This window comes from Heterodontus francisci, chromosome 25 (genome assembly GCF_036365525.1).
Source record: "Heterodontus francisci isolate sHetFra1 chromosome 25, sHetFra1.hap1, whole genome shotgun sequence".
Taxonomy (NCBI): domain Eukaryota; kingdom Metazoa; phylum Chordata; class Chondrichthyes; order Heterodontiformes; family Heterodontidae; genus Heterodontus; species Heterodontus francisci.
The window spans coordinates 55,430,792-55,445,416 of record NC_090395.1 but is presented as its reverse complement, the minus strand read 5'-3'; positions in this window follow the sequence as shown (position 1 = coordinate 55,445,416).

Below are 14,625 nucleotides of genomic sequence, written 5' to 3'. Positions count from 1 at the left end.
ATAGGAGCACTAGTGAATCCCCAGTTAATGCCCACCACTGGCATACAATTAATCAATTAATAAGCAATTAACATTACCTCTGTTCTTACAGCTCACAAAAGACTCATATTTATCAAATTCCTGTTTCCCTAAAAAAAGTATATTTCTATGTTCTATATTCTAAACAGGTCTATTGAGTGAAAGTAAACCATCAGTCTAGCTGCCCAAAGAATGATATATCCTAGATTATACCCAAAGCATTTCAAAGCCACAAAGATCCCCTTAAGTGATCTTGCTAAATTATAAGCAGTCACGTAGTTATGGCTAACCGATTAATCTTTTATTCAGTTTCAGATAAAACTGCTGGCTTTACTTATGATTTTCTTTCAATTATTCTGGTTCCAAATTAACTGTTTGAATTTAATTTCTTTTGTGTCTTGTGTTACAACTCCATTGGAAACAATTAGAAAAACATCAACTTCATAACAGGACATTTGATGGGATCTACTGAAATGTTTTAATGCAAATACTGAGTTCTTCAATATAATTTTTTTCTTTCTTTCTATTATAGACAGATGTGCCAAACACTGGAATAAGCAATCAGTCACTGAGTTATAAGTAACTGTCTCTTTCACCTGAGATTGGAATGTATTGAATCATTTAATTTTAAAAACTCTTCTGAATTTAAGTTAAGGTATATCTCCTGCAGACCTATAACTTTTTGAAAGAGGGGAGAGATAATGTGTTAGGCTAGAGGTTGGCAAGCAAAGGTGCAAAGTGACTAAGAACATTTAAATAATCCTATTAGTAGTTTGATAAATTAATTAATTGATAACGTGATGCCACTTCTTCACTAGTCCATTATGATCAATATTAACTTGTCCTCCTTACTGAAAAGATAGTATTGAAGTTCACTGTTATTTGACTGAGATAGTTTAAAAGTTTTGAAACTATTTACCAAACTGAATTGCTTAACATAATAGACTGGCAGGAAACTCAGAAACTTGAGTTACTACAGCACTGGAAAACTTATTGAAATGTTTTAAGCTCCAGTCACTGGGCTGTCTTCCAACCAGACTAACTCTTGTGAGAGCTTGTCAATTCAAAATGTTCAGACTCCATTGGTAGGGGAAAAGGATTTGGTACTGAGTAATCTGCTTTGCAGTGCTGGAATTGTACAGTGCGTAGTCAGGTCAGGAATTCAGATGAAATTTGTGGAGAAATCCAGTAGTTCTAATGGAACCTTCATTCCTGGAAAGGGATACATAGTGAAGAGTGGCCTGAAAGGAGTGAAAAATGAGGAGAAAGTACACACTTAACAATTGAGTAGTACACAGATGCATAACAGATTTTGCCACACACCAAGCAAAACAAGTTGGCACAAGACAATGTACGTACAGAACAGCAACTACAAATGGAACAAGAAAGCAATGAGTTATCACGCATTGGGATTTTATTTATCATAACCTGTAGAATGAGATATTCCTTCTGAGCTTTAAAATACTTTAAAATGATGGCTCTTTTGCCAATGCACAACAAGCGCACAACACTCTGTGTTAAAAATGACTAACAATACAAATGCTTGCCAGCTTGGACCCTAAGGTTGTTTTTAAACACTAAGTAAAAAGGACTGATAGAATGTGCAAAAAGCTTTATATTTGTAAATCTGAGGCAGTTTAATTGGAAATGAAGTTGCCTGAAAATAGCCAACAGTTTTGGACACCTGGAAGTATGAGTGCAAAGAATAAGATAATACACCCAAACTTAAATTACACAAAATATACCTTCAACCACACACAGCCAATTATATTAATAGTCCATATTTCAATGTATAGAAATGTAATGTATTCATCTGCGGCTTCTGAGAATATGACCAAGATATATTAGTGAAAAAAACTAACAGATGCTGTAAGACTGGATGCCATCCAGCACTTCCTAGTGATGTACTGATGTAATCCATGCATTCTGCTGTCCTTCATTCCACCGGAGTCTGTAACATAACCAATCAGATTTCAGTGGAGTGAAGTGCAGGAGACATGGAACATAATCTTCCAATCAACACTGACAGAACGATGGCTAAACCGACCAATCAGCTCCAAGAAAAGGACCAAAATCTGTCATCCAGCCTTGTGAAGCACAATATAAGTAATCTATCACTACAGACCTGCATACAAAGAAATACAGGGAAATAAAGTAACTCAGTGTTGATTTATGAATTAGTTGTACCCAGAAACCAGTTGCAATATTATTATTGCTCAGGGATTAGTCTGGAAAGGTGAGAATGTGTTAGTTTGGCTAATTTAAACTACAAAAAATGAAGTATCCCTAAACTTGATGCAACATACTTTGCTGTTTTCAACAGTTCTAGGGCTTCTCATGTGATGCATATTCAGCAAAAACTACTGACCAAACAGAGATGTCAGAATATTAGCAGAAATGCTCTATTAGCATAAAAAATTGTATGCACCTTACATTTAATGATAAAAGTTGATGCATTATAGATAGATATTTTGGTTTTGAAATATTGTGCAATTTTATTTTTAAAAAGAAAGAGCTGGCATTTATATAGCACCTTCCACATTCACAAGACACTCAAAAGTGCCAATGGCTTACTTTTTGAAGCGTAGTCACTGTTGTTACGTAGGCAAATGCAGCAGCCAAATGTCACACAGCAAGGCTTCACAAATAGCAATAGATAAATGACTGATTAGTCTGTTTTGGAGGTGCTGGTGACAGATTTTTGTTGCTAGCAGAACTTTACTGCCCTTTTTAAAATATTTCTATGAGATCTTTTATGCCCACCACACCTGGCAGAACTGGGCATGTTTTAACTCAGCCAAAAGGTGGCACCTCTGACACTGCAGAACTCCCACACCTGAAGTCTCAACCTAGATTTAGTGCTCAAATCCTGAAATGAGTATTGAATCTACACTCTTCTGAATCAAAAACACAGTATTACCACTGAGTCAAGCAGTCACTTGTTACAACACAGATCCAAGATCAAGTAACATAGAGGTGAGAACCTTCATTGAGAAATCTAAAAGCCAACAGGTTAAAGTTCCAGGAACTCTTGGCACACTAGTCTTCCACTCATCATTATGATGACCTTGACAGTTTCCATCTTGCTGATCAAAATAGGCAGTATGATAAAGGATTGTTCAAAATACGGGTAATGCTAGTTTACCCTCCTGCAAAACCAGGCTGAATCTTGGACTAATCATAGAGCAGAAGTTATGTTTTATCAATAGAAATCGTCAGAGTGAAATCCATGGCTCTTCCTGCTAAAGAAGTTCAGTTCAAAGCAGTTCAAAGTGGGAGGAACCTGGAAGTGCCAGAATCTCTCATGTAATCTGCTGTGTTTTGGAATTAAACTTTCAAAGTGTAAATTTTTGCACCAATTCATAGGCTACATACAAATAATTTACAACAATATTCTTCAATATATAGAACTGTACAAGACCAAATTTATTCAGATTAATTGAATATGATTAATCCTATAAATAATTAAGACTCCATAAGTTACAATTAAACACTGAATGTAATATGATCCATGGTGATACAAGTTTCTAATAATGAAACGTTTATATGTGAATGCACAAAACATAATGAACTTATTGCATGGCTGAGCAGGCTCGAAGGGCCGAGTGGCCTACTCTTGCTCCTAATTCGTAAGTTTGTATGTATTAGCTGTGCACTCAGCCCATCAAGTTCACAAAAGGCCAGTTCTTCCTAGCATATAGCCATAATAGTTATCACTTTCACTGCTGCACATTGGAGCATATCAAAGAAACCCATGAATAACAGAATGGCCTGTCATTATTTGTATTCAATGAAGAAGCATAGAGGAAAGAGGTAACATAATATATCCCTGCCCAATTAGTTTAATCTTTGTTTCAGCTATCTGTATTCCAGCATCCTTATGTACCTGCCATCTCTAACAATGGTTCACCTCTGACAATTTCACCCAAGTTGCCATTCTACATGTCTGAGGCTTGATAGCCTGTTTAAGTCCAAGGTGGAGGGCTTTACAGCCAATCCCAAGCCTGTCCTCAGTTGACAACTGAAGACATGCATTTTCAGGGTTGCTGAACAGTAATCAGGAGCAGTGAGGGTCTAGCTTATTTCTCCCTTCTGAACTCAGGGGTACTGAGACAAATTGCAACACATTTACTGCTGCTTCAACTAACATCAGCTAACTCAGCACATCAACTAACATTAACTAACTCGGCAAAATCTGGGGACCAAACTGAGACTGCATGGCTTGGAAGCTTGATTGGAGAAATCCACTAATTATAGGAGACTATCTCCTCTACTTTAGGAACAGACGTAGGCCATTTAGCACCTCAAGCATATTTCGCCATTCAATTAGACCTTGGCTGATCTGTACCTCAACTGCATTTACATGGTTCCATATCCCTTAATACCCTTACCTAACAAAAATCTATCAATCTCTATTTTGAAATTTTTTATTGACCTAGCGTCCATAACCTTTAGGGAAGGGAGTTCGAGATTTCCACTACCCTTTATATGAGGAAGTGCTTCCTGACATCACCCCTGAATGGCCCAGCTCTAATTCTAAGTTTTATCCCATACCAGAAGAATTTGTTTCTCTCTGTCAATCTTATGAAATCCTTTAATCATCCTAAACACCTCAATCATAACACCCCTTAATCTTCCATAGTAAAGGGATTATAAATCTAATCTATGAAACCTATCTTCATAATTGAACCATTTTAGCCCTGTTATCAATCTGATGAATCTCTGCTGCACCCCCTCCAAGGCCAATGTATCCTTCCTGAAGTGCAGTGCCCAGAACTGAATACAGCTTTCCAGATGGGGTCGAAACAGAGGTTCATACAATTGTAGCAAGTTTTATCTTGCTTAACAAAAAAATGAAATGGGGATATTGATAAAACAAATGAGTTTATGATTTTGATGATTCTATGTATTCATAAGCATATTATCATCTTTATTGCAAGGTGCAAAAAAGCCCTTCCCACTTAAAAGAAGAAATACTTGATCAAACCTCCTAATGTAATTCTGCGGTACACTTAGTAAATGCAAGGATGATCTCAAGTTCCAATTTGGTGACGTAGACTAGCAATAGGCATATATATTTAATATAAATCCAGGATTCAAGCAATAAACCTGCCAGTTCAGGAAATTGTTGCAGTAACAAGAGGTCAGGAGCAGATTGTAAGAGCAAATATTCCTTCCAGAGTGGCAGCCATAACTGCTTCTATAGATTCCTTGTATGACATCCTCAAGAGCACAATACCTCAGGGCTTTCATTACATAATTTGTACTTATTTGGTTGTTTCTCACACAGACCACTCACCCAGCCTTGCCCACGCCCAGCAGTAAAGCACTGCAGGGAGTGGTTGCAGACTTCACTGTTTCTCATGATATTAACAATGCAGCTGCATCAATCTGGCCCCCGGCACAGGAGGGAACCATACCATTGGCTTGGGCCTGGTAGGTAATAAACATACGAGCGACATGACAATGAAAGCAGGTCCTGCAACAACATCAACCTCACTGAGGCAAATGCTGACTCAGTCCTCGAGTGTTCAGTTGGAACAGTCGATCCACTAATCTCACAACCTCCTGACACTGAGGTAGCACTATGGAGAAGTAAAGATGAGGTTCACATGTGAAAAGAATTTTAGTACAGGGATCGGCATAGTGATAAGGAATAGTAAAAGAACATAATCAAAAGATTAGTAAATGTGGAAATCTTTGACAGAGTATTGTGCTTGTGGATTATTTAAAGGAGGCTTCCTGTTCTCTTTCTTATTTGGTGATTTAACATTTATAAGTCGAAGGGGATTTAAATGCATTATAGAACTGATGAATTGTTATGTGAGAGCAATGTAAAGCATCATCATCGGCATTTTGTTTTCTGCAGATGACGTGCAACCATTCTTCCAGGATCACTTGGTGATTATTTCCTAACTGATGTCACATGCTTCTGGCAGCAGGTTGTCCTGTGCCACCTTCTCTTTCTCCTGGGCATACAGGTCATGATGAGGGTATGAGTTATCTCCTGGGCATTCTTTAGTCTGATCTTCTAAGCAATCTTCCTAAGTTGTCCTCATAGCATTGGCTATATCTTAATTCTACTTTTCATCAACGCACAACAACTTGTATTTATACAGCACTTTTAATGTAAGAAAACGTTCCAAGGGGACAATAAAGAACAATGACACTGAGCCACATAAGAAGATATTAGGGCAGATGGTCAAAAGCTTATGAAACGTGTAGGTTTTAAGACGAGCCTTACAAAAGGAAAGTGAGAAAGAGAAGTGGAGACGTTTAGCGAGGGACTTCTAGAGCTTAGGGATTAGGGAGTTGAAGGCACTGTCACCAATAGTGGAGTGATTAAAATCAGGGATGCTCAAGGGACCAGAATTAGAGGAGCGCAGATATCTTGGAGGGTTTGAGTCATAGAGTCATAGAGTTTTACAGCACAGAAACAGGCCCTTCGGCCCAACGAGCCTGCGCTGACCATCAAGCACCCATCCTAACTAATCCCTTTCCCCGCACTTGGCCCGTAGCCTTTTATGTTATGGTGTTTCAAGTGCTCATCTAAATATTTCTTGAATGTTGTGAGTGTTCCTGCCTCTACCACCCCTTCAGGCAGTGTGTTACAGATTCCAACCACCCTCTGGGTGAAAAAATTCTTCCTCAACACCCCTCTAAACCTCCTGCCCATTACCTTAAATCTATGCCCCCTAGTTATTGACCTCTCCACTAAGGGAAAATGTTTCTTCCTATCTATCCTATCAATGCCCCTCATAATTTTGTATACCTCAATCATGTCCCCCCTCAGCCTTCTCCGCTCTAAGGAAAACAATCCCAGCCTATCCAGTCTGTCTCCAGCCCAGGCAACATCCTGGTGAATCTCCTCTGCACCCTCTCCAGTGCAATCACATCCTTTCTATAGTGTGGCGACCAGAACTGTACTCCAGCTGTGGCCTAACCAGTGTTTTATACAGCTCCATCATAACCTCCCTGCTCTTATATTCTATGCCTCAGCTAATAAAGGCAAGTATCCCGTATGCCTTCCTAACCACCTTATCTACCTGTGCTGCTGCCTTCAGTGATCTATGCACAAGCACACCAAGGTCCCTCTGACCCTCTGTACTTCCTCGGGTCCTACCATCCATTGTATACTCCCTTGCCTTGTTAGTCCTCCCAAAATGCATCACCTCACGCTTCTCAGGATTAAATTCCATTTGCCACAGCTCCGCCCATCTTACCAGCCCATCTAATTCATCCTGTAATCTAAGGCTTTCCTCCTCACTATTTATGACACCACCAATTTTCATGACATCAGCGAACTTATTGATCATACCTCCTGTATTCATGTCTAAATCATTAATGTACGTTACAAACAGCAAAGGTCCCAGCACCGATCCCTGTAGTACCCCACTGGTCACAGGCTTCCACTCGCAAAAACAACCTTCGACCATCACCCTCTGCCTCCTGCCACTAAGCCAATTTTGGATCCAATTTGCCAAATTGCCCTGGATCCCATGGGCTCTTACCACCTTGACCAATCTCCCATGCGGGACCTTATCAAAAGCCTTACTGAAGTCCATGTAGACTACATCAACTGCTTTACCCTCATCCACACATCTAGTCACCGCCTCGGAAAATTCAATCAAGTTAGTTAGACACGATCTCAAAGCCATGCTGACTATCCCTGATTAATCCCTGCCTCTCCAAGGGGAGATTAATCCTGTGCCTCAGAATTTTTTCCAATAGTTTCCCTACCACTGATGTTAGACTCACCGGCCTGTAATTACCTGGTTTATCCCTGCTACCTTTCTTGAATAATGGCACCACATTTGCTGTCCTCCAATCCTTTGGTACCTCTCCTCTGGCCAGAGAGGATTTGAAAACTTTTGTCAGAGCCCCTGCTATCTCCTCCCTTGCCTCACATAACAGCCTGGGATACATCTCATCTGGACCTGGGGATTTATCCACTTTTAAGCCCGCTAAAACAGCTAATACTTCCTCCTTTTCAATGCTAATATGTTCAAGTATGTCACAATCCCCCTCCCTGATCTCTACAGCTACATCGACCTTCTCCATAGCGAACACCGGTGAAAAGTAATCATTTAAAACCTCACCTGTGTCCTCCGGCTCCACACACAGATTGCCACCTTGGTCCCTAATGGGCCCTACTCTTTCCCTCGTTATCCTCTTGCCCTGAACATACTTATAAAACGCCTTGGGATTTTCCTTTATCTTGCCCGCCAGTGTTTTTTCATGTCCCCTCTTCGCTCTCCTAATTACTTTTTGAAGTACCCCGTTACACTTTCTATACTCCTCTAGGCCCTCCGCTGTTTTCAGTGCTCTGAATCTGCCATAAGCCTCCTTTTTTTTACTTATCCAATTCTCTATATCCCTTGACATCCAGGGTTCCCTGGACTTGTTGGTCCTCCCCTTCACTTTGACAGGAACATGTTGGCTCTGAACTCTCACTATTTCCTCTTTGAATGACTCCCACTGGTCTGATGTAGACTTTCCTACAAGTAGCTGCTCCCAGGTGTGGAAAGAGAGGCAGTGGTTTTGTCGAGGTTCATCCCAAGCAGCTCTGTAACACAGGAGTCTGTGCTCTACGGGCTGTTCCCAGGGAAGCACACCGAGATAAACATCAACTGCTGCTGGAGGACCATCAATTCGGTGAAGGCCGCTCTTTGGTCTGCCCGAAACTTGCTGGTCTTCCAGCGCAAAGAGTTGTCCACGACTGAGTGTTGCAAACTGGCACTTTCCAAGGTCCAGGACTACGTGCTGAGGGACGCACTAAAGCTTGGGGCAGCCGCTGCAAAGGCTCAATGGGGAAAGACCTCTGTGTAAGGTCCTCCCACCAAAGTGAACTGAGCGGCTGGACCCATGGGAAACCCCTCGGGCTGTATATACCAGATAAGGGTTTGCTGTAAAATGTACATGGCGTGTAAAATGGAATGAAAGAGTTGTGAGGCAACTCACTCCTGTATCGAAGAAAACTGATCTCCTTTACACTTTTTGGAATGTCAACTTGGTGCTGTTTTGAACAGTTTTGTAATGCATTTTTTACATATTTTTATGAATAAAGTATATTTTGGGGGGATAAAAAGCTGCTCCCAGTCCTCTTTGGCCAGATCCTGTTTTATCATAGTCTAAAGATACGGGGTAAACCTTTCAGGACTGAGATGAGGAGAAATTTCTTCACACAGAAGAGTGGCGAACCTGTGGAATTCACTACCACAGAAAGCAGTTGAGGCCAAAACATTGTATGTTTTCAAGAAGGAGTTAGAAATTGCTCTTAGGTTTAAAGGGATCAAAGGGTATGGGGCGAAAGCGGGAACAGATTACTGACTTGGATGATCAGCCATGATCATATTGAACGGCGGAGCAGACTCGAAGGGCCGAATGGCCTACTGCTGCTCCTATTTTCTATGTTTCTATCATATTGAAATCGGCCTTCCCCCAATTCAGTACTTTTATTTCCGGTCCATCTTTGTCCTTTTCCAAAACTACCTTGGCGTGGAACAAAGACAATGGCATTGATCCTCCTCAGCAAGTCAAATGTGATGTTATTCTGATTGTATATGTGCCAGTTCCAATTTGCTAACAAATTCCACTGCAAATGAAACATTACATCTGCCATGGTTTGATTGATTCACCTGACCTGCCACAAAAGAACTTCCACAGATATATATTTCCTCCTCTTAACATCTGACCTCTGTTTTGCCCCACTTTATTCTTGGACAATCAAAATAGCTCACAGTCACACCATCACCTTTTCCTTTGACCTGCTTTGTCTGTCCAAAATTCTATTAGATGAATACCATTCTTAAGTGTAGATTTTTTTTAAAAACTACCATATTCATTATGTGAAAATCTGTCTTTGTTAAGAGTTTGCAACCCAATTCTTACTATGGGAAATGCTAATCTTTTAATTATTCATCTATCTGTGGAAGATGAGACAGTAAATAGCATACTTGAAGCTTTTTGAGCATTCCAAAGTTATCTTATTTTCAGATATAGAAAGACTGTGGAATAAAATATTCCCAGGGCTTGGGAATATGCACGTTTACATTTACAACTTTTCTTGGACCTGTGTATTTGTGTCCATGGGTTATATATTATTTCTGTTATCCACCTGGAACATATTTGAATGGTAAAATTAATTAATTAATTGAATCTAATGCAAATGTGACAAACATCCAATTTCTGTTCCTATTCACATACTGAGAATCTGTGTGTCCATGACCCCAGATACATTCGAAAGACTACTGAAGTGGAAAGCAGGCCTGATGTTTGCCAATAGGATAATTTTTATATTGCAATCTAATTATATGTGTAACAGCATTATTTGAGAAGAAATTATGTTCTAATTTAATAGATGGGATGGAAAATTCTGCTTTAAATCTATATCTCCCTCTACTGGCTGTTAAAGTACCTGATATGCGGCAAATTGGAGCTTTTGGGATTAAGCAAAAGCTACTTTAATTATATCACAGTTTCCTACAATTTAAACTGCTATGAATGAGAAGATTTTAACCAGCTTTTAGAGTAAACCCTGCTTAATTGACTAGAAGAGCACTGCGTTATTGTTGCATAAGTCTTGCTTTTCCTTTCTGAAGTTAGCTCATTTTGAGATCCAGTTTATGTTTAAAGGACCATTCATTTTGCTGCCAGCAAAATATGTGAAAGATAAATACAGTGAGAAGATGTGAAAAATAAACACAGTGCTGACATTTCCCAGGCTCTGTGAAGGACTCTTGGTGGAAACATGCAAATCATAAATGATAAAAAAAACATATTCAGCACACCACACCCACACAGCTCACAAATAATTAACCAATCCAGAATTCTTCGAGCTATTCTCACTTCCAGTCTCAAAGCTGCAGCTGAGGCCAGAGGCTGAAAAATGGGTGATGCAAAGTCTACAAAAATAGGTTAAAAAAATTAAATGCGACAATATTTTGCAGGAATCAGAGGCTGACTAAGGTAAACATAAAGCAAAGAAAATTGAAAATAACAACAGAAAAGGACAAAAGGGAATTTGAAATAACAAACGATACAGAGACTGAACAAAGAAAAACAAAGTAAAACAACAAAATAGAAGCTTACATACTAGGAGTAAATAATCGGCAAATAGAAAAGATCAAGCTTTAATAAATCTAAGTTTCTATACAATAACATGTTGCATTTATATTGTGCCTTTAAGGTAGTAAAACATCCCAGGTGCTTATGTAACATAAGGGGAAAAATCACAAGTAACTAAAAAGTACAAAATGATAACTGATTTCAAAGCTTTTTATAATGGAAGAGATCTATGACTACTGATCTCTCTCTGACTTCTGCTTTTTCTCATTGGTTTCTATCTCGTCTCGCTAGGCCTCTCTTTCTGCCTGTTCCTCTGACTCTTGTTTTATAGCTCTCTCTTGTTCTTCCCTCCCATGATTTGCCATTTCTAGCTCTCTTTCTCTCCACTTGTTCCTCAAAGTCATGCCCTCATTCACTATCAATGTTTCTCCATCTGGACACTTTGGCCTGGATATTAACAGAGGGCGAGATAGTGAGTATCTTCTGTTATTGACAGGTTCCCTGCCTGGATGTCAGCTTGATTGACAGGCTTGGCTTCCAGTCAGACGGGCAGGACTCTGGATCAGGCTGCAGGAGTAGGCTGCAGTGGTAGGTAGGTCCGAGCCACAACATAGTCAGACAGAGGGTGGATTTCCACCCCGAAGATGGGAGAAGATTGTCCAATCTGTTGTATGATCGCTTTAAGAGTGATGTCGCTTTAAGAACTCAGAGCTAAGTACCAGGATGTAGTCACCCTGGACAAAGGTTCTGTATATAGTTTGCTCTGTGTTGTATGTAATAGTTTAGCTGTTAATAAACCTTCTAGAGATCTTCAAAGAACTGGAATCCACGTACCTCATTGTGTTTCTTAAGATAACACAAAAAAACATAGAAACATAGAAAATAGGAGCAGGAGTAGGCCATTCGGCCCTTCTCCGCATTCAAAAAAAGATCATGGCTGATTGTCTAATTCAGTACACTTTTCCCGCTTTTTCCCCATATCCCTTGATCCCTTTGGCATTAAGAAATATATCTATCTCCTTCTTGAATATATTTAATGACTTGGCCTCCACTGCCTTCTGCAGTAGAGAATTCCACAGGTTCACCACCCCCTGAGTGAAGAAATTTCTCCTCTTCTTGGTTCTAAATGGCATACCCTGTATCCTGAGACTGTGAGCCCTGGTTCTGGACTCCCCAGCCATCGGGAACATCCTCCCTACATCTAGCCTGTCTAGTCCTGTTAGAATTTTATAGGTTTCTATGAGGTCCCCTCTCATTCTTCTAAACTCTAGTGAATATAGGCCTAGTCGACCCAATCTCTCCTCATACGTCAATCCCACCATCCCAGGAATCAGCCTAGTAAATCTTCTTTGCACTCCCTCCATGACAAGAACATCCTTCCTCAGATAAGGAGACCAAAACTGCACATAACACTCCAGATGTGGTCTCACTAAGGCTCTGTATAACAGCCTAAGAAAATCATGGCACAATTCAAGGGGGTTCTGATCGCCATTCCTAGGGCTGGGGGTGGGTGTCCAATCTCATGGGTTTTTGTATGGGAAGAAGGTCCAATATGGTGGGGATGGGGGTGAGCTTGGGGAGCGCAAGGGAAACACTTCTCCTCCTGGCCCCACACACAGTGCTGTAATGGCACTAACCAACCCCCTGAAGCGGTCCTCATCTCCCTTTAGTTGCTGGGTTTCCCGAGGCCTGGGAAACCCAGCCGCCTACTGTAATGCAGATTAAATCAGAGGCTGCCAGTCTCATTAAACTATTAAATTGCCAACCCGCCTCCTGGGAGCGGGGTGGCTCCCCAGCCTGTGTCCTGCTTCTATGGCTGGTTGGGGTTGTAGTTCAGAATTTTTAAATTTTATCATCTGTCCGGATCCCAACCCACCCATTTTCAGCTATTAAAATTCAGCCCAAAGAGTTGATAAATGATTCAAATAATTGTAAAGCCAAGCTTCAAAAGTGAAAATAAAAATTCTTGTCTCTTTTTAAAAAAAGATTGTTCAAAATGAAATATCACAGTGAAAACCTATTTGTTCTGAATTTAAATGATTTCCAGATATTCACCTTTAAATTGGGTTGGGGAAAGTAACACTATAAGTAGATTGCATAGGTTAATTCTTTAAGTGGATTTCTCACTTATTTCTGTTATCAGGAGCCAATCCATAATCCTTTTAACTGGATCAACACCTCTTCCTTACAGTCTCTTACCACTACCATTGACACAGTATTGAAATTTGTTTAATGCAGGAATGTTTCACCGATACCTGACCATTTTCTACATCACATTCCATCCTCTACAATCTGTACTAACTCCACTATGGAACATGTATAATATCATCATTATGTTGATTTATTTATTTATTTATCCTAAGTGTCACGAAAGCGTGCTATGTCGAATTTTCTTTTGGGCTGGAAACCTGAATTAGACTTGAAAGGAAAAGTAACAGATAAAAGGTGTCTTTACTAGCAGCTAAGATAGCCACCGCAATTTGCATCACCAAACCCCACATTGCAATGCATCGAAGTGGAGCCGGGTTGTCTGCCCAGTCCCAGCAACAACAATCTGAGTGAACTTCCTATCCTGCTCTTATTAGCAGGACATTAAGGCTATCACTTGGACATCAAATTGGTGGAAACGAACCACTCAAACCTAATCACTTGAACAATGAGCCCCTGGTTGAGAAAAGGGAATTCCTAGACGTGGGCTGATTAAGTTGCAAGAGGGAATACACATTGGTAACCATCATGTTGAATCATTGGGTGATAGTCATGTGATAGGCCCCACCATCTGTGTGTTTAAACTGTGTACAAACAAACATACGAACTTGCAAATTAGTAGCAGGAGTAGGCCACCCGTCCCCTCCAGCCTGCTCCACCTAGTTCTAGATTTTCCCACAAGAGGAAACATCCTTTCCACATCCACCCTGTCAAGACCCCTCAGGATCTTATATGTTTCAATCCAGTCACCTCTTACTCTTCTAAACTCCAGCGGATACGAGCCTAGCCTGTCCAACATTTCTTCATAAGACAACCCGCCCATTCCAAGTATTAGTCTAGTAATTTAGTTTTCTCTGCAGCAGCCAGACAAGCAGCTAGAGACTGACAAGAGAAGACCCAAGTGGGGTTCCTCCTCTCTCTCTCTCTCCTGTCCACCTTGCAAGTTTTGAACCCTGCCTGTTGGCCATAACCACCTAGGCCTAACACTGCTGCAGACAGAGACCCGGTGAAGGCAATGATCTGCATCACTGTTTCCAAGAGGACCACTGAATCAGCTGTCCACATCTGCAAACTGGAAGCCTTAGGAACACTGAATTTAGCTTGAAGCCAGCCGAGTCACCACCTACACAGACTGTATACCCCATTTTTATTGCTCTGGTCTCTACTCCAGCCAATCTAGCCTTCCTCACTCTTAACTTATTTGTGCATGTGTGTGAACCTTGAGTGTGTGTGTGTGAATGTTGGAGCGTAGTTTATTATTTTACTTTGATTGGTTTAAGTACAACAAAACTAACTTCTTTCTTTGTTAAACTCAAGAAAACCTGTCCGATT